General features: G+C 42.6%; 1 long non-coding RNA gene across 1 annotated transcript; it reads left to right on the top strand.

Moving 5' to 3' along the window:
* The first annotated feature begins 341 nt into the window (after positions 1-341).
* Positions 342-10,724, top strand: LOC110342911. The gene is made up of 3 exons (XR_005872974.1): positions 342-388; positions 2,275-2,638; positions 8,925-10,724. It is a non-coding gene; the product is annotated as an uncharacterized LOC110342911 (long non-coding RNA).
* The last annotated feature ends 11,020 nt before the right edge of the window (positions 10,725-21,744 follow it).

The raw sequence follows: 21,744 nt of genomic DNA, 5'->3' as shown, positions 1-21,744 counted from the left end.
CGGGCGTAGGGGGCTGTTTGGGGCAGTTGTGGAGTCTTTGGCAGGTGGGTGCTGACTGGACTAACTCCCTTGTCGGCTGAGAGTAGCTGTAACGAGCATCTCCACCGCGGAGCCATGTGCGGCCGTGCTAACCGTGCGGTGACGGACTGGTTCCCTCCTAACAGAGCTAAGACTGTCCCTGCTTCTTCCCTCGCTACTTGCTCTGTATTTGGTCTCAGGGATGAGAAAAATAACCAATACTGCCAGGTGTTGGGGAAGTCCTGTTATTTGCCTGTGCATTTGTCAATAAAGTACTGCTGGCCAATAGGAATCTAGATAGGTGGGGCTAGGAAACACAAGAGAGTTCGAGATGTGACGCCATGGGGAAGGAAGCCGGAACTATTCTCCGGTAAGAGACATACTTAGATTAACAATTATGGGGTAATTACTTAAAGCAGAGCTAGCCAGTAAGAGACAAACAAGGCCAACAGCTTCATAATGAATATAGCCTCCTGTGTGTTTATTTGGGACTGATGCGGATCTGGAACCAGGCTGGTGCGGCAGAGCCCAGGCGACTGGCGGGGGATAAACCAAAGCGGCTAGCAAAAGATAAAGCTTCTCTTAACAGCCAGGAAGTGGAGCTTTACGGAAAACGCGACTCTTCCGCTTCACCGTGCTGGTGGAGAATGAGAGAGGGAAAACAGAGGAAAGGGCGTGCGTGCAAGAGCGGCTGGAGTGAAAGCAGAGAGGACCTCCCTCCCTCTCCTCCCCCTCCCCTCCTTCCTCCCTCTCCTCCCCCTCCCCTCCTTCCTCCCTCTCCCCCTCCCTCCCTCCCCTCATCCCCCTCCCTCCTTCCCTCTCCTCCCCCTCCCTCTCCCCCTCCCCTCCCTCCTTCCCTCTCCTCCCCCTCCCTCTCTCCATCCCCTCCTCCTTCTCTCTCCCCCTCCCTCCCTCTTCCCCTTCCTCCCTCTCTCTCCTCTCCTCCCTCTCTCCCCCTCCCTCCCTCTCCTCCCCCTCCCCTCCTCCCTCCTCCTTACCCTCTCCCCTCCCCCTCTCTTCCCCTCTCATCCTCCCTCCCTCTCCACTCCCTCTCCCCCTCTCTCTCTCCCCCTCCCTCTCCTCTCCCTCTCTCCCTCCCTCTCTCTCCCCCTCCCTCCCTCTCTTCTCCCTCTCTCCCCCTCCCTCCCCCGTCCCTCCCTCCCCCTCCCCTCCCCCTCCCCCTCCCTCCCTCCCTCCCTGTTTTTCACAAGCCAGGAAATTCATTGTTATGGAATTCAATGGATTCTAGTGTGTCTGTAACACGGGAAAACGTCCAGCTGCTCACTCTAAGTCACCATAACTCCCTGAGTAAGTCCACTAGGGTTGTTTGCGGTTCTTCCCTCTTTGAACCCTTGCCAAACAGTTTTCCATTTCCATGAGTTTGCATGTCTGGATACTCCAAGCACATGTGCAGAAACAAATCGTGTGCAGTCTTTCATATGGCTTCCTTAATTCAGCCTAACAGTTCAAAGGACCATCTCTATTTCAATAAGGACTAGGACTTCTTCTTTTTGTGTAGTTAAGTAATACTTCATCAGCTTTCTCTTGGCGCAGCAGATGGATGTTTGAGTTGACTTCACTTTTCCCCCCTTAGATTCAACCTAACGTGTATGGTAGTATCTTGCATGGGTCTCACATTTCCTTGATGACTAATGAAGCTGGGACTCTCTTCATGTTATTGGTGACTTGTATATCTCCACATATTCTGGACATCAGATTCTTTTCTAGAAATACTATGGGAACTTTATTCTGCTCTAACACACACACACACTTATTTTGAGGTAGGGTCTCTCTATGTAGCTTGGGTTGTCATTGAACTCACGATCCTCCCACTTTATTATACTTCTGTGAGTGTTGGGGAATGCAGATACATATCATTACACCTGGTTTCTACTTTCACTCCATTGAAGTTATCCTTTGAAACACAAAGTTTTCAATTTTGACAATATTCAGTCAACCAATTTTTGCTTTTGTGATTGATTCCTTTAGTGGCCTATCTAAAAGATTATTGCTTTATTTAAGGTGACAAGAATCTCTGTTTTCTTCTAAGAATTTTATAGTTTTATCTAAAATAGTTATATTCTATCTTGTGTGATCTTTTTCTGTATGGTATGTAATTAGGACCAAGATTCTTCTTCTTTTATTATTTATTTATTTATTTATTTATTTATTTATTGTCATGTGAATATCCAATTGTCACCCTTTTTTAAGAATGAACAGTAAAATTTTATTAAAATTAATACTTACAATTTATAGCTAATGGACATTGAGAAACAGCGAACCGGAAATGAAGAACATCTTCCCAGGAGAAAGGAAGGACAGCTGCTGGCGCTGGCGCTGAGAGGAACAACTCAGGAGGGGATTCCGCGAGGGCAGACTAACTGGAGTGTCTGTATGCAGCGAGGAGATAGGCTGGGGATGAGTCTTTGCTTCCCTCCGTTGTCTGTCATCCTGTGGGAAGTCAATGGACCACTTGTGCTTACTTCTGAGCTCCAATCCTATGCTATTTATCATGTGCCTATTCTTACCCTCATGTCTGTGGTTTCACAAGATTTGAAATAGGAATTGGGCTTCTCCAGCTTTGTCCTCAAAACTGTCTTTAGAGTCAGCTAATGTTTTGGTAAGTACTGTATTGAATCTGTAAGTAATTAAATATTCAGTTTGCCCATTTAGTAATATCAAGTATTTAGATCCATAAACACAAGATGTCCTTCCCTTTAAGTCTCATCAAAAGTATTTTGTAGCTTATAATAGCTCAAATATTTTATTTCATCTGATACTAATGTCAATGGGATTATTTCATTAACTTACTTTTCTAAGTATTCATTGGTTAATAGAAATACAGCTGATTTCTGAAACTTGACCTTGAGTCCTGAAATCTTATTGACCTTTCATCTATAATCAATTTGTTTTTATTTCTGTGTATTGATTCCCTAGAACTTTGTACATGTAACATACTATCTGTACATTATAAAATAGAAATAGTTTCAGAGTCTGGATGCTCAGTATTTCTTTTTCCTGCCTAATCTCTAGAGCCGGAAAGTTCATTGACCATGTTTTATACATAGGTATACTGAGTTCCAAGGATGATATCTAAAAGCTTTCATTACTTCCGTAGTTTGAGTTTTAATTTTGGTGATGATTTGTGGAATGCTCAGCTGTGCCCTAGACTTGAGTTTCCCATCTGAAAACTTTGGGCATCGATCAAAGCAAATTGGTAAGCGCACTGGGATGGCAATGTGTGCTGCGGAAGAGATGAGCAGCACTTTGTGATAGATCCAATCGCCAGGACAGGCCTCTCTGAAGAGATCCCAATAAAACACAGCTTAAACGCTAAGAAAGATGCTCCTACTTAAAGGTCTTCCCGGGCATCTCTGAAGAAAAAGGGCTTGGGAGAGTTAGTTCATTTCTATCACTAGACTGAATATCAGGGCTGAGGCCAACCTTTCTGACTGATTGTCTATGAACCCCCAGAGTACAGTACAGGCCTGTACATTTTAGTCCTCAACAATAGTTGTTGAATGAATGGATGCCTAAGTGGGTTTATGGTCAGGCAATACATGAGGCTCCAACAACTTATCTTTTTCAGCTGCCCTGGTTTCTGACTTCACATTTGTGTGCCTAGTAAGTGCTTGTCATTCATTTTGTTTCACGACAGCTCAGTTGAGGATTAGAGTTGAGAATAAAAGTCTCTTTTGGGCTCTTCTGTTGCCAAGTTTCAGTGTCAGGGATTTCCTTGGGGAGGTACTGAGAAACCATTTCCCCTTATGCAGCTGAGATTGCATCATGGGGGACTAAGGAGCTAGGTGGGGTGCAGTGTTGGGATGGGGGATGAACTGAAGGACATATAAGATACTTACAAGGAATCTTGAGTTGGTTCAGTTTTCATGTTTCATGTAAATCAGGCTTTCTCATCAACCAGAAGTCAAACACTGGGATTCTGCATGTCCAGTTAGTATCCGGACGTTGTGAATGAACAACGGATTGCTCCCACAGTCTTCCAAGGAGACCTTATCTCTGACCAAGAACATCTCTTTGCTTTGTCTCTTTTGGGGGGCCCACCACCCAACTCCCAAATAATCATACACAGAGACATTTTATTTCTTATACATGCCCACCTTAGCTTGACTTGTTTCTAGACAGCTTTTATTTTATTTGTTTGTTTGTTTAAAAATTTTTCATTTTATATTTTAACCACAGTTCTCCCTCCCACTTCTACTCTCTCCCCATCTACCTCCAGGCCACCCCCATCCACTCCTCCCAACGGGTAAGGGCTTCCATGAGGAGTCCACAAAGTCCAGTACACCAAGTTGTAGCAGGACCAAGCCCCTCCCCACTGCATTAAGGCTGAGCATGGTATCCCACCATAGGGAATGGACTCCCACAAGCTCATGAACCGGGACTAGATCCTGGTCCCACTGCCAGGAGTCCCTCAGACGGGCCAAGCTTCACAACTGTCTCCTACATACAAAGGACCTATGGAGGCTCCATTGCTGTCTTCTAGAGTTTTTGAGTTTCCATGAGCTTGGTTCAGCTCATGGAAACTGTAGCTCATGTCTCTGTAGATTTCTCATCATGATCTTGACCTCCCTTGCTCATATGTTCCTTCCTCTCTCTCTTCGGCTGGATTCCAGTGCTTGACATGGTGCTTGGTTGTGGATCTCTGCTCCTGGTTCCATCAATTACTGGATGAGGGTTCTATGATGATACTTGGGGTATGCACCAGTCTGATTTTAGGGGAAGGCCAGTTCTGGCACCCTCTCCACTATTGCTAGGAGCCTTAGCTGGGGTCATCTTTGTGGATTCTTGCGAATTACCTAGCAACAGGTTTCTCACTAACCCCATAATGGCTCTCTTTCATTACTGTCCCCTCTGTCCCCACTGAAAGGTTCAGGCATTACGCTGGCCTGCCATACCTGGCAGAATGCACTCAGGCAGGACTCTGGTCAGCTCAGAGTTCCATGAGAACTAGTCTGTACCCAGGCATAAAGGACCCCTTTAAGAGACAGATCCCCACCCTCTTCTCTTGCTCTCTGCTCTTACCCCACACCCTCTCGTCTCTCCCGTGTCTCTCTTCCCCTCTCCCCGCGCTGTAATAAACTATGGTTAATACAGCTCTCTTATCTCGTGTTCCATCTCGTGTCCTCTAATTTTAAACTTTAACAGAAGAACAGCACCCACCCCACCCCGACCATCCTGCTCCCTCATGTTCTCATCCTCCCTCACTTCCCCCTTACTACTCCCCCTCCAGGTTACCAAGGAGATCCCATCTAATTTCCCTGCCCAGGGGAATCAATGTGTCCCTCTTAGGGTGGGTCCTCCTTGTTACCTAGCTTCTCTGGAGCTGTGGATTGTAGTTTGGTTATCCTTTGCTTTATATCTAATATCCACTTATGAGTGAGTGTATGGTGGTTTCTCAGAAAATTGGAGATCAATGTACCTTAAGACCCAGCGATACCACTCTTGTGCATATAACCAAAGGCTGCTCAATTATACCACAAGGACACTTGCTCAGCAGTGTTCATAGAAGCATTATGCATAATAGCCAGAACCTGGAAACAACCTAGATGCCCCTCAACTAAAGAATGGAAAAGAAATTGTCGTTTATTTACATAATGGAGTATTACTCAGCTGTAAGAAATAATGGTATCATGACATTTGCAGGCAAATGGATGGAACTAAAAAACCAACCAACCAAACAAACAAAAATATCCTGAGTGAGGTAACTCAGACTCAGAAAGACAAACACAGAACGTAGCCAGCTTTTCTTAACTTAAATTATCCCATCTACCTTTTGCCTTTGGGTTTAACCTTTTTTCTGTTTCTGTATACCTCTCTTTACTTCTGTCTCCATGGTTTGCTGTGTAGCTGGGTGGCTGGCCCCTGCAGTCCTCCTCTCCTCCTCTTGCTCCCCAATCTTTTCTTCCCAGGTTTCTCCTACTTATTCTCTCTGCCTTCCAGCCCTCCCTATCCTTTCTCCTGCCTTGTTATTGGCCATTCAGCTCTTTATGAGGCCAATCAGGTGTTTTAGGCAGGCAAAGTAACACAGCTTCACAGAGTTAAACAAATGTAACATAAAAGAATGCAACACATCTTTGCATCATTAAACAAATAGTCCACAGCAAAAATGAATGGGACACATCTTAAAATAGTGTTCCCCAACAAGGTCTAATGGTGGCTATCTTGTTAATTAACCTCCTCTGTCTTTATTGCCAAATGTAGCAAATTTTGTCTTGATGATTTCAGTCTAGATATTGACACTTTGTTATATTAAGATCTTGGGAGGGGAAACTCGACTATGGTGGTCCATCCCTGGAAGCTCAATTCTTGGTGTCCTGAACTGAACAGAAGTCTCGTCTCTCATCTGTCACCTCCTCCCCAAGAAGCTGACTTCGTTGTCAGTATCTGACTTTAATCTGCCTATATTCCTTTTGGGACTTCCTTTCTTTATGGTCTGCTTCTGAGATTTAGCTCCTCCCATGCCACAAACATTTGTCCACATAACATCTCTTAGCTTCTCATCATTTTATTAGTCTACCTTTCACTTTCAGATCTTTAATCAACTTGGGAATAGCTTTTCCTGTAGTCATCATTAGTGAGTTATCTGTAAGTACTCGTTCTATTGTTTTTTAAACACTTACCTCCAGTTTTAGATGAACATGCTGCCACTTCTAATATAGACCACATTCCCATGCAGTTAGGTAAGGTCACCAAGTTAACTTTAAAAAGTATGTATGAAACACTTCGAAAGGGCTTTTAAAATAGGAAACATACCACCTTTCTTCTCTTGATTTTTTTTCTATTATAAACCTAGAAATGATGCACAGAGTTATGAGCAGACTTCTTGGGCCATTCTGAGGATGGCAGAGCAGAAAGAGAGAAGATCCATGTGGCTGCTTTCAGCCCTGCATCTTACCTCTGGGCTTCTCCTACAGGACAGAGAACTCACTTATATTGTGTTTAAGACACTTGTTTGTTTGTTTGGTTTTTTTTTGCTGCTGTTGATTCGTATATATTTATTTATTTATGATAGTTACTATAATTCAACCTAGAAGGTTATCTTATGTTTTTCCTACACAACAAAAGACAGTCCCAAAAAATGATTGCTAAGTCATCCTGCTAAATGATTTCACCCTTTTCTATTAATTGTCAAGTTAACTAAATATGTCAAATTCTTACATATTTATGAATATATTGCTGGTAATCCTACAGAGTTCTGCTTTATATTACTTCTGCATCAGAAACCTTATGTAAACCTTATTAAATGCTTTTTTCTGTACTTATCAAAGTGGTCATTTTTTCCTATTTGATTATACATGTGACGTGACTTTAAATACATCAGTCATACAATTTCTTGCTGGAATTTACTTCAAAATTTAATCTATGTCTACAATGAGTTCCTTCTACATTTATCTTTTATTGAAGCCTGTAAAGATTATGAAGAGTAAAGGTTAACAAAACATTTGGCATTCCCACATATGTGTACAATGCACTTTGCTCATATTTACTTCTATTATTTTTATTCCCCTTTCTTCCTTCCTCCCTTCCTCCCTTCCTCCCTTTCTTTCCTTCTTTCTTCCCTTTCCACACTCAGAGTAGCCATCCATTTAATTTTAGTCCTTTTCCCTCTACTAGATTCTATATATGAGAGAAAGCATCTGATTTTTGTTTTTCCAAGTCATGCTTATTTCTTGGAACATGAAATCTCCAGTTCTACCCATTTTGTTGCAAAAAAGACATTTCATCTTCTTTATGGTTGAGTAGAACATCATTATGTATATCCACCATATTTTCTTCATTTCTTCATCTATTTGGGGGTTGGGGAGGGTAGAAGGCTGATTCCAAAACTTGGCTATCACAAACAGCCTACACTATAGTTGGGTATAACTAGAGAGCTACAACACAATTAATAAAGTGCTTGCCTTACAAGTATGAGGACTCAAGTTCCATCTTCAGAGCCCACACAAAAACGCTGGTGATGGCGGTGTATATGTATAACTCCAGGTCTAAGCGGCAGAAATAAGACAGCCCCTGGGGCTTGCTCACTAGCTAGCTTAACCAAATTGCCTAGTCTAAGTCAATAAGAGATCTTGTCTCAATAAATGACTCTATGCAATGGTACCCAAGGCTGGCCTCTGTGCTGTGAACAAGGGCATACAGCAGAGGCACACACACAGAGGAAAAACAATCTCAGGGATACAAGTGTGTATTTAGAAATCTGACTTGAACTCTTGGGGCACATACCTAGAAGTGGTATGATTGAATCACATAAAACTGACACCCTGATGCCTGCATTTTTCAATGTGGCTTTTTTTGTAATTGACTTCCTATCTTCTATGTGATAAATTAGAATTTTCTCTTTGTGTACGAGTCATGACTGTCTACTCCAGGTCTTATGATAGTTAATGCTAATTTAGTAAATCCTTACTCATGCTTATTTTTCTCTATCAATATCTAAAGATGACATAGATTATGTTTCTCCAGAGAAGATGTATTATCAACACCTTCCCCTTGACAATGACTCCTCACAGGACCCTTTCTCCCCACTAACTTACCCCTGGATTACCTATCATGACATAATTTTGTCCTTTGTCACAGTCCAGTCTAACTAAAGAAAATCTACTTTTGAGACAGTGCTCTTTGTCTTTCCATCCTGTATCATGCTACATCCCCTCTGTTTGTCTTTCTGCTGGAGGACAGACTGCTGATGTCTTCTAGTAGCAAACTCAGAGACACACAGGCTGGAGACTGTTTCAGGCATTGTTACATTTAAATGATTAATTATTTGGTTATTAAATTCAAAGTGAAAAATTGTTTCCTTTCAGTTCTTTAAAGAAAGTGTGTATCTGTCTTCTTTTTTACAGTTTTACCATTCACAAAATCTTTTTCTTTTGTGTCCTATTCAGCACAGTAAATCTTGTCCAGGAATGTCTTCAGTTCTGGGAAGTCAAGGATGCTGTCAGTGCTCAGCTGTACTGGAGTCTGAAGAGGAGAAGATGCTGAGTGCACGCCAGTGTACCTACTCTTCTAGCTCTAACTGCTCTCTCCCAGGGCACAGCCTGCTAGTCCCATGGTGGGAAGAGAGGAGGCAGTGCCGTTTTGTGGGCAATACTGGGAAGATAACAGAACCCAAAGTTGTCCTACCAGCCTATCCTCATTTGCAACCTTAAAATACCTGCCTTGTTCCAGATACAGTCACCTCTTCTTCTCAAAGAGTTTATTACAAAAAAAAAAAAACTAATGAGGTACAGGGCCAGTTCTGAGCTCTTCTTCAACTCCTCTGGGGTTCGGTTAAGCAGAGGGAAGTATCAATAGGATTACTTGGGTTTGTAATTAAACGTAGTTGCTCAATGAATATTTGTCTTTGGTCAGCACTGACAACAGTTCTTTGCCCAGGACATCCTCCTGAGTGCTGTTGGTTCACGGGTTGATAATGAACAAAGTCAACTCTCAGAAGTCATTCAGTCTGTCTTCCCTAGGGGGGAAAAAAGCACTCACTGCTATCACAAAGGCACAGGTAGGAAATCTCTACTGCATTCAGGAAGGCTTGGGGCTACCTCCTCAGCTTAGGCCCTCTTCTTACTTCAGCATTCGGGTGCACATTCTATATAGCAACCATGATATTGCTGCCCATTGATAGGTATTGACTGCTAGTCTCTAAGTGTGTGTGTGGAGGGGTGGGGGTGCCTTAGCTGAAAAGATAAAAGAAAAAGCCATTAAAAGGAAGGACTCAAAGAACTATTGTATGAATATTTTATGCTGATGTAGTTCACAGTTTTGCTCACTCGTTAAGTGATAACTAAAAAAAATGAGAAGTAAACACAAGGAAGAGGCAGACAGTAATTACAGTATACTAGAAAATTTGGGACAATATTCTAGATGTCCTTTTGACAAAGTCTGGCCATTATAGACCCTATGCATAGGAGGTACTTGTAAAGGGTCTTGAGGTTGAATGGATTTAGCTAAGGCATATTGCAAATATTATTCTTGGGATTTCTTATCTGCAAGATATTATATATCCTATTTCAAAGAACAGTGACACGCATCTGGGAGAATTCATCTATTTGATCACCACGAGAAGAATTAAATAATAGCTGGATTTTTAAGAAGTTCAACTCATCCTCCCAACAGTCCTGTGGAATAGGTATTGTTGTTATTCATATATTGCAGACAGGGAAACGAAACCCCAGGTGGTCCAAGATCACACAGCCAATAGGTGCTTGTGTTGGGACCCACAGCCAACGGTGTGTGGGCCCAACTACATGTAGCCCTGTTTCCAAGGCAGTTGCCACTTCCGTCTGAGACACTATAAGATAAGGTTAGATAAATGTGTTTATGGGTTGACAGGTATGGCTAAGCTATCATACCTCCGGGAAGACCTTGTTTATCATTTCTCATCGTTTTTACAAAAGCAGGTCTTGTAGCAGCTCATATTATATCACCAATAAATAAAACTGGTGATCATCAACCCTAAATGTTCATTATAGAAACCTGACATCATTTTTATTCATGTAGAATTCACTTCTTTAACGGTGCTTTTAGGAAATGAGCAAATGCTTGTAGGAGAGCCAAGAGGAAAATGGTGTCCATTTTCTAAGTGATGAAAAAGCATCCCTGTACTTACGTAGTGATATTTGATGTATGTGTTCATAAACTCTCTTGCTGTTTTCAGGGGAAGTTAATAAAAATACCTGTTTTGGAGATGAGATAATCTATTCTCGAAGAAAATATATGGAGGTCAGCTTTTGTGGACTTGGTGGGCAGAGGCCGTGCAGTCTTCAGAGACAAATGAGGTTTTTGTAAGCACAGGAAGAGTTGTGGGTGGACATACAGGACTCCTGGAGTCTCTGCTCCTCTCAGGGACATCTCCTTGGTTGTCTGCTGCTCATTTGCCAGAGGGTAAACATGAGACCAAAGTCCTGCTTCTGCCAGGATTAATCATTTCCTCTTTATCTGCATCAAAGTTCTTTGATATAGGAGAACTTCCTGTCTCAGCTGGACTGCTCTGTGTTCTGATTTCAATCAATTACAGTAAATATTGACATGTAAGGTCATTGCTTACCTGATAGAAGAGGGTTATCATGAGAAAAAAAAATCCCACTTACAAAATGTTTACTCCTTTCACACAGAGAGAGAGAGAGAGAATGAGAGAGAGAGAGAGAATGAGAGAGAGAGAGAGAGAGAGAGAGAGAGAGAGAGAGAGAGAGAGAGATTTTTAAAATGTAGAGGGAAAAAAGTTTTGGATTTTTTTTCATTTTCTTATTTTACAGTGTTTAAATAATTTTTTCTTGTTTCTAATTTGGTTTTGCAGGGCAATTGTTGTTAACATAGAGATTGGAATCAAAATCCTGAGCTGGTTTGTGGCTGCAACATTGTCTGGTTGCCTAACATTGAGGAAGCTATCAAACTCTATAAAAGGAGATAATAACAAGATCTATATTTTATAAAGAATTTAGCTCAGTGCCTGGAACAAATATCTTCATGAATATTAGCTATGCTATTATAATATTTTTAAATGTACACATATGCAAATCACAGTAGGTTTTGCATAATCTAAACACTTTGCTGCCAAGTACAGAATCTAGATGTAAATGGACTCAGCAATTTTCTTAAAAGCACAACAATTCTTTAAAATCCTTAAACAGGGATATTATCTGTACAGGGAAATCTAACTTTTAAAAAATTAGCCGGGCGGTGGTGGCGCACGCCTTTAATCCCAGCACTCGGGAGGCAGAGGCAGGTGGATCTCTGTGAGTTCGAGGCCGGGCTGGACCGATAGCCTCCGAAACAATACAGAGAAACCCTGTCTCGTAAAAACCAAAACAAAAATTATATATGCCAGGTCAACTTGAATGATAGTCTAAAATAGTAAGTGTGCATTCGCTTCAGTGGCCCATGACACCTAACACTGCTCCCACTAGTCAAAATGTTCAGTTCTCATCAGTTGCCAAAATACTCTCTCCCTTCCTTTGTTCTATTCCACCTTTCACCCAGACTAAATGTCTGTATGGGAAGGTCCTCTGTTGGGTCCATCTTGTCCATCTCTCAACTAGTCCGACCTTGTGTCAACAGTACTTTTGCGATTGTGATGCATTTAGAGCAAGTCTCCGTAGCCAGCCATGACTCTTCCAGCTCTGTACTCTCCAAGGTTGTCTCAGCTTTAGCTGTTACTTCCATAAATTTAGCATCAGCTGGTTAATTTGTACCTTTTGATGTCAGTTTTAATAAATGTGTTCTAGAAGTTTTCCATTTTACCTAAAATTCCGAATCTATTTTCATAGTTCTGATGCCCTCATCTTTTTTTATTTTTTACTGTCAGTAGGATCTATGGTGGTAGCTTTTGTTTTTCTTGAGACAATTTCTTGTGTTTCTCTTTAAGTACTATTTCAGTTTCGTGGCACAAAATGTATTACTATTATTATTTGTTTCAGTATCTCCTAATTCCCACTATCATCTCTTCTGGAGTGCTAGTATTTTTAAGAGTCGTGCAAACAGATGGGAATTTTCTAGTTATTAGGGAGGGGAGTGCTGCTGTTGATGTCTAGATTAATTCGAGAATATGCTCTTTAATTTTGATCATGTGAAGTTTGTTCAAACAGCATATGGACGAGCATATGTTCCCCTTTGATAAATGGTGGTTCAGTTACATAAGGGTGGGGTGCTCTACATGTGACAATCAGGCCACTTGTGTTCTTCATTGAACATGTAGTGTCACTTGTTACTTTCAGGGTTTACCAGCCGAGACTATGTGTCTTGCTCTTCTAAGTTTTCGTTGCTCTGCCCACACTTGCCATTTGTTCATTTAGTTCCTTTAACAAGGCAAAGCTCGTGGCTGACATCCGTGGTTACCGTGGCTGAGGCCTGAAGTGTCCCATGAAGTCTATGGATACACACCTGCTTCTCAGAGGACCGCACTGTCTGGGAGGGCCTCCCGGCCATGCTCAAGTCCTGGGCGTGGACTTTTGAGGGTTATAGCCAGGCCCAGACTCTGCTCTGGTTTTCTTTTTCTTTTCTTTATTGTTATTGCTATTGTTATTTTTGGTTTTTCAAGACAGGGTTTCTTTGCATAGCCCTGACTGTCCTGGAACTCACTTTGTAGACCAACAGGCTATGGTGAACTCATTGAGATCTGCCTGCTTCTGCCTCCCAAGTACTGGGCTTAAGGGCATTCGCCACCACCACCTGGCCTGCTCTGGTTTTCTACTGCCTAATGGCCACGATACAAGGGAAAGCAGCCGCACAGCCCCCTCCCCCCACACACATGCAGCATAGCCCTGTCTGGGGCCATGCTTTCCTGGACTCCATGATGAACTAAAATCCCCCAAAACCTTGATTAAAGTCACTTTTTCCCTCCCTCGAGGTGCTTCCATCATGTGTTTTTGTCACAGTGACAAGAGATATTGTCTGAGTCAGGTATGAGGGTGGACGTCTCTCATCCCCGCACTTGAGAGGCGGATCTCCGAGTTGTAGGCCTGCCTGGTCTGTATAGCAAGTTCCAGGTGAACTAGGACAACATAGAGACTTTGTCTCAACACTTAAAGAACAAAAAGAAAAGTTGACCGATATAATGAGACAATAATCAGACACCTGGCCTAAGTTTTCTTACCTTGGACTCCAGTTTAGTCTTATTTTCTCAACTACACAAACGGTTTTATCACCAGGAGCTGCACATGAAAAACTGAGAGAGACTGAAGTACTGGGTGTGCCTGTCCTTGAGAAAGCACTCTCTTTCACTTCTGGAAGATGGTCTGAGCCAGAGCCACCAGGTGGGCTTCTGGGCAGGAAATGCAGGGTTTAGGGCTGGGTTTCATCAGGTGACAGGGTGAGTCTGTTTCAGTTTCCTTTGGATGCCCCTTTGGGACATCAACTCACTTCCAGGGCTTATTCTCCTCCTTGACAAGCTGCCATTAGTTTTTGCACTCTATATTTGTCTGCAAGATGCTGTGTTTAGTGGCAGGAGAGACGACTCTGTTAGTAAAGCACTTGCTTTGCAAGTGTGAGGACCTGAGTTTGGATCCCCAGAACCCACATGAAAAGCAGGAAGTGGTGGTGCATTCGTGAAATCCCAGTAATGGTGTTGGATTGCTAGAGGTTTCTGGCTGACTAGCCCAACCTACTAGGGAAAGTTCCAAGGCAGTGCGAGACCCTGCCTCAAACAAAATGTAGGTGGTACCTGAGAAACAACACTCGAGTTTGTATTCCTAATCGCCAAGAACAGACATGTGTATATGCCCACACATGTGTAACCCCCAACCACATACTTACACACACACACACACACACAAACAAATAAATATAATAAAAATTGTGCTCAGCGTCCCACAACTAGAAGAATACCATCACTTTTCAAGGCTTTGTTCTTCTCACTAAGGTGTTTGCTCCACACGACATAACTCTTACTGTGTAAACATGTGTATTGTAGGTTTTCTAGGTCTGAAGGGGTAGTTTGGCCTCATTAGACAACCACTTTTCGGTGGCTTTTTCTCTGAGAACTCTTAGCTCATTAATTTTAAGCTAAGAGCACTATCTCAGCTTCTCAGAGTTTAGCAAACACAGACCTGTGTTTGGAATTATGACAGAAGAATGAGATAAATATGATAGTTGCTTCAATTCACTAACTTGTAGAGTGTTTGCCGTGAATTTCAGCGCTTATGTCCTCAGTTGATACTATTGCCACCAGAAAGCCCTAGGGTGCATCATCAGCTTTGGGACCTGTGGTTGGTAGCAGCTGGGGAGAGGCAAAGAGAACAGTGTTCTCAGATCTGAAAATACCAGTGAAGTTGTCACAAAGGACATTAAAAAGGCTTTGTTATAAAGTTGAGGACATGGGGGCCCCTCTTATATGACAGCAGAATAGAAAAGGTAGTAAGTGGATGATTTAGCTAGGGAAGAGTCCACGTAGGGGACTGAAGTTGCTATGCATAGGACTCTTTAGTTGCCCACAGCAAAACTGGAGAAGAGAAGAATGTGGTGGGCAGAAAACATGGTGGGTAGAATTCTGAGCAGACGCATGATCTCAATCCACCCCGGCACTGCACCAACCGGTAGGATGCGTGGCAGTGAATAAGGGATTTTGAAGACTTAATTAAAGTCCTTAATTAATAACTTTGAATTGATAGAAACAAGCTTATCTTAGGTGGGCTTGACCTTCTCAGCTGAGTCCTTAATAGGGACTGTTCATGTTTTATGGGGAGGGGATCTGGAGAGATGGCTTAACTGATAAGGAGCTTGTTTTATAAGAAAAAGGACCTGAGTTCAGTCCCCAGTAACCAAGTAAAAGTGTAGACGGTGTGGGTATATTGTACCCCAGTACTGAGGAGGCAGTGCCAGACAAATCTGTTACTGTTGGCCAGTCAGCCTAGCGTGTCAGCCAATGCCAGGTCCTAGTGAGAGACCCTGTCACAAAATAGAGATGGATGGCCCCAACATTGACCTCTGACCTCCATGCACACATACACACAATCACACACATGCATACCTGCACATACCTGAAACCATGCACCACACCTGCACACACACACACACACACACACCTGAACCCATGCACCACACCTGCACATACACACACACACATACACCTGAACCCATGCACCACACACACACACCTGAACCCATGTACCACACCTGCACACACACACACACACACACACACACACACACCTGAACCCATGCACCACACCTGCACACACACACACACACCTGAACCCATGCACCACACCTGCACACACACACACACACACACACCTGAACCCATGCACCACACCTGCACACACACACACACACACACCTGAACCCATGCACCACACCTGCACACACACACACACACACACACACCTGAACCCATGCACCACACCTACACACACACAGCTGCACCCATACACCACACACACACACACACACACACACACACACACACACACACACACGCACCCATGCACACACCAGGGCCAGGAGAAATATTCATTCCATTTTATGAAGAGACAGACAGTGGTTGCCTGGCAAGAATGTGAAAGCGTTGCAGAAGGTCTGAGAGCAACAAGAAAGGAGGACAGCAGTTATGGAGCCCAAGGGCGTACGTACTTCCTGCAATCAACATCCCGAACTTGGGAGCAGATCTTTCTTCAATTCAGTCTGCAGAGAAGGCTGTAGTTTGATAACATGCCGCTGGGAAAACCACTCAAGCCACAACAGAGTCCTGAGTCACAGGAACTGTCAGAAAGTAAATTTATGTTTAACCAGCTATGTTTGTGACATTTTGTTACAGTCTTGTATTGCTTAATGGCAAATGTTCATTCTGAGAACTGAGAACTGCATTTTTATGTGATTTTGGCTATTATGCAAAATCATAGTCTATTTGCATAAACTAAGATGGGTCTCAATGTCACTAGATTATATAATGTTATAGGATCACTGTCTTAGGCAGTCCATTGCTAAAAAAATTTATTGTGTGATATAGAACTATACACACACACACACACAGAGCTAACACAGCAATTGTTCAATTTTCAAATAAGACAGAGGAAATATGAGAAGTCATGGTGTTTTTTTTTTGTTGTTTTGTTTTTATGAGACAGTGTTTCTCTGTATTGTTTTGGAGGCTTTCGGTCCAGCCCGGCCTCGAACTCACAGAGATCCGCCTGCCTCTGCCTCCCGAGTGCTGGGATTAAAGGCATGCGCCACCACCGCCCGGCGTCATGGTGTTTTTAACATTTGAAAACAGAAAGCATATGTGTTTCCTTAAACTTGGTCAAATGCTCGCCAGAAAAGAAGCAGTTTCTAGTGAGACTCTCCACGGACACAGCGTCCACTGCCAGGCCTGCTCTCAGTTTCAGTCCCTGGTGGAAGGGGAGAACCATTGGTTGTCCTCTGATCTCTATGTGCACATGGTGGCATGTGCGTGCCTGCAGTCATATGCACACAAAATCAATAAACAAAATGAAAGGGGTTTAACATGACTATATTTCACTGATAAATGTGTGAAACTCTCAAGAATAAAGGAAACTTAAAGTTTAGCCATCATTAGAGAGGTGGCTAAACACACTGATAGGGACACTCACTAATAGGGACACTCACAAGCTTTCTCAAACAGCTGCAGGTCCTATGAAGACTCATGGGCTCCCTGCAAGCACTGGGGCCTCTTAGAGTTAGGGGACTGTCCCTGAGCATCTTTGTAAGGGCTTGCAGCGGGAAGGACTTTATCCTGATGATCTGAGGCTGCAGCTATCTTAAAAATCTTTTGTAAAAGGAACAAACTTTAATACAACTTGTTTCAAATTTACAAAAAATTTGCAGGGCGGTGGTGGCGAACGCCTTTAATCCCAGCACTCGGGAGGCAGAGGCAGGTGGATCTCTGTGAGTTCGAGGCCAGGCTGGACCGATAGCCTCCAAAACAACACAGAGAAACCCTGTCTCGTAAAAACCAAAAAAAATTTACAAAAAATTTAAGAAATTTGTCCTAATGAAAGTGTTGTCCACTAACAACCAAGAACTATTGGCCATTTCCAATGGAGAAATACTGGATTTCTGTTAAGCCATTTGATGGCAAGTACCAGATTTTTCCCCAGAACTGCTCTGGACCAGTGAATGCTGTTCACTTTCAATCATTCACATTATCTGACTTTTAATTCTTTATCTCCTGTGTTTTGCTTCAAAGCCCTGGATCCTGAAGAATTCACGATACTGTGACGTGGTAAACATTTGCACTTCAGATCAATTTTCTGACTTAGGTGCTCCTGGCATCTCTACAGACTTCTCCAAACACAAGGAGAGTGAGGAGGGAAGGGTTTGGGGAGGAGAGCTGACCAATTGCCTCCTCTCATTGGCTTTTGTAGTCCCCATCCTAGGCTGAAGCACATATATGTGAAATGAGCAGTGTGTGAGCATGTGTGCCTGGCTGTCGTTTTGAGTTGTTTGAGCACTGGCACATGCCTCACACACATTTTATGGTGGCATTAGATATTACCCAAACCACTAGCCACTGAAGGAAACATCTGCTTCAAAGTCTTTGCTGAAATGCTATTGCAAGCAGACATTCAAGAAATTTTCTTCCTTAACCTTTCTTCTCTGAACTTGAGCAGAATTCTCTTCCCTGGAAGAACTTTGTCCTTTTGTAACCAACCCACCCCCCTGGTTTAAAAGAAAAATAGAGAACTCTGTTACCAAGTGCAGAGGTTTGAAGAAAGAGAAGTACACTCCAGAAGCTGTGCAAAAGCAGTTCACGAGCTGTGTCCTGAGCACGGCGTCTGCCCTCTTCTTGAGCCACTAGCTGCAGATATCCAGTGCACAGCCTTCCCCATGCCCTTGATATCCAGTGCACAGCCTTTCTCATGCCCTTGATATCCAGGGCACAGCCTTTCCCATGCCCTTGATATCCAGTGCACAGCCACCAGCCTTTCCCATGCCCTTGATATCCAGTGCACAGCCTTTCTCATGCCCTTATCAGAATGGGCTCAGGTCTGCACAGATGTGGACTAAAGGAAAAACAGCTACCCATCACACAGGTAAGTTTCTATCAGAGAAGGTTCATAAGGGGAAATATGGGCTGTGCGAGCTGTGTAATCCCCTCTCACTCCAGAAAGCGTGCACTTCCTTAAAATGGAAGTGCTAAGGGAGAGTTGTCTAAAGTGTGTGTGTGTGTGTGTGTGTGTGTGTGTGTGTGTGTGTGTGTGTGTGTGTTTTCTCTGGGGGGTAAACCTGCTTATCTTTGGGTTTTCACCACTCATAAATTATCGAGTTATTTCTCACTTATGGCGTAAATATCAGTCTGCTTGGTATATGTACCCACACATCAGCTGAGACTGAGGAGAGCTAAATTTACAAACATTAAATCAATAAGCAAGTGTGAATGGGCGAGCTGCGTGACATCCCATAACTGAATAAGGCCACAGCATTGCTGTTAATCATCTGTTTTGCAACTTCTAAAGGTTTTTTCTTCTAATTTTATAGTGTTGCTAGAAGCCAGATGACTAACTTCCTTCTAGCAGAAGAAGGGAACAACACACCTCAAAATAGGAAATGAGAAATTATCCCAGGAGATAAAGCTGCCATAATTCCAAATGCTGCAACTGTTGGTAGATATCAGATTTGTAAAGAGGAAATGATACTTGTGGTTCACTTAGCTCGTTGTTATTAATGAGAAGTCCTGAGACAGACAGGACCTGAAGGTGTTTCATGCGGAAATACCAGTCTGCAGATGGAGAGTAGGGGAGGTATGCAGAAACAAATGGATAAAAATAGCGTTTCCTCTCTGCATCCTGTCCCAGGGCTCCCTTAAAAACATGCCTCTAAAGCACTGAGGATGGATTGACAAGCCCTTTCTTCTTAGACACCACCCCTAGCTTGGGAAATCATTTTACATGAACTAAAAACAAGTGTCATGGCAGACAGTCTGAGTTTTGCCTCAGATGAACTATCAGTGCTCAGAACTTCTCCTAAGGGCTGTGTGAACCACTAGCAGATGAGACATGTTTGTGTCTGCAATGGCATTGTCGAAACCATGTCCTGAATGCTTTTGTGCAAATATACACAATGGCATTGTCGAAACTGTGTCCTGAATGCTTTTGTGCAAATACACACAAGGCTATGCATGGAGGACTCCGAGCTGCCAGGAAACATCCACGGGGAACTGGCAGGGGTGGAAGGAGGCAGTGAGAAGGGAGAAAGAAATCACACCATTGACTGGAAAACAGAGCTAATCGCCTGAAGAGATGGGTTCTTTCATTTCCCGGCATACAGACCAACTCTCCACCCCCTACTCTGAAATAAACATTCTACCACCATTACCATGTGTGGAGACATGGTTTTTCTATGTGGGGTGAGAGTTGGCAAGAAATACATATACACATGCCACACAAGGACTTCTGTGTCAGAAGCCTAGAAAAAATAGCACAGTCAATTTTTATAAAGGAGTGAACAACGCAGTTTATGAATGAGACCAGAGACTTGAAATGGGAAGTCCACAATAAGGAGAATTTGTGATCACAAATAAAAATCAAATGATTTAGGAAAGGCAAGGAAATAAAAAATGAAGCATGACTATCAAAATAGATTATGTGCTGTGCCCTGTGTGCAACCAGTTGAGGCCTGGGGACTGCTGACTGTGGACTGTGGTGGATACCAGAGTATTGAACCTGCTTGCACCCACTGGAAGGGAACCCTGGTCCCGTACCCACCAGGAGAGGAAGAGACTCCTTCTGTACCCACTGGAAGAAGGGATGGGGAGGGGACAATATAAAAACATACTCTGCAACAGAAAAACCAATATGACACCGCCAGAGTCGAGAGACTCTACACCAGCAAGACCTGAATGCCCAAAGCAGATGAAGCAGAAGAGAATGACATGAAAAACAACTTCATGAAAATGATAGAGGCCCTCAAACAGGATATGAGAAAATCCCTTAAAGAGATGGAAGAAAAAAACAAACCAAAAATTCAAGAAATGGAGGAAAAGGCAAAGCAAAAATTGCAAGAAACAATTTAAACAGTGCAAGGGTTGAAAGCTGATATACAGACAATAAAAAAAATCACTGAGTCTGAGGGAATGCTGGAAATATAAAAGCTGGACAAATGGTCAGGTACTACAGATACAAGCATAACCAACATAATACAAGAGATGGAAGAGAGAATCTCAGGTGTTGAAGATACACTAGGAGAAATAGATTCATCCACCAAAGAAAATCTTAAGTTCAACAAATCCCTAACACAAAATACCCAGGAAATATAGGACACCATGAAAAGACCAAATTTAAGAATAATAGGTATGCAAGAAGGTGAAGAAACCCACCTCAGAGGTGCAGAAAACATAGTCAACAAAATTATGGAAGAAAACTTTCCCAACCTAAAGAAAGACATGCCAATGAAGGTACAAGACGCTTACAGAATACCAAATAGAGTAGACCAAAAAAAGTCCCTTGACACACAATAATCAAAACACCAAATATACAGAATAAATAAAGAATATTAAGAGCAGCTAAGGAAAAAGGTCAAGTAACACATAAACGCAAATCTATCAGGCTACTCCATGGAAACTGAAATCCAGAAGGTCCTGGATAGATATTTGACCAACATTAAGAGACCACGAATACCAGCCTGGACTACTATACCCAGCAAATCTTTGAATCACTATAGATGGAGAAAACAAGATATTCTATGACAAAACAAGATTTAAACAATACATATCCACTAACCCAGCCCTTCAGAAAGTTCTGGAAGGAAAACTCCAATCCAAGGAAGTTAACTACAACCAGAAAAACATAGGCAATAGACAATCCCACTTTACCAACAGCCAAAAGAAAAAAAAGGGGGTAGTGGAAATGCATACACAATTCCACCACCACCACCAACTCCAAAACAAACAAGAATGAGCAACCAATGGTCATTAATATCCCTCAATCAATAAATGGGACCTCAAGAAATTGAGAAGCTTCTTTAAGGCAAGGACATCATCAATAGGACAAAACCCACAGAATGGAAAAAGGTCTTCATCAACTCCATATCTGACAGAGGGCTGATCTCCAAAATATATAAAGAATTCAAGAAACTAGACATCAACAAACCAAATAACACAATACAAAAATGGAGTACAGATCTAAACAGAGAATTCTCAACAGAAGACTCTCAAATGGCTGAGAAACATTAAAGAAATGTTCAACATCCTTAGCCATCAGGGAAATGCAAATCAAAACTACTTTGAGATTCCATCTTACTCCTGTCAGAATGGCTAAGATC

Source organism: Mesocricetus auratus, unplaced genomic scaffold (assembly GCF_017639785.1).
Source record: "Mesocricetus auratus isolate SY011 unplaced genomic scaffold, BCM_Maur_2.0 Super-Scaffold_100043, whole genome shotgun sequence".
NCBI classification, from domain to species: Eukaryota; Metazoa; Chordata; class Mammalia; order Rodentia; family Cricetidae; genus Mesocricetus; species Mesocricetus auratus.
The sequence above is the reverse complement of the archived record's forward strand: the minus strand, read 5'-3'. Positions and strand labels throughout refer to the sequence as shown.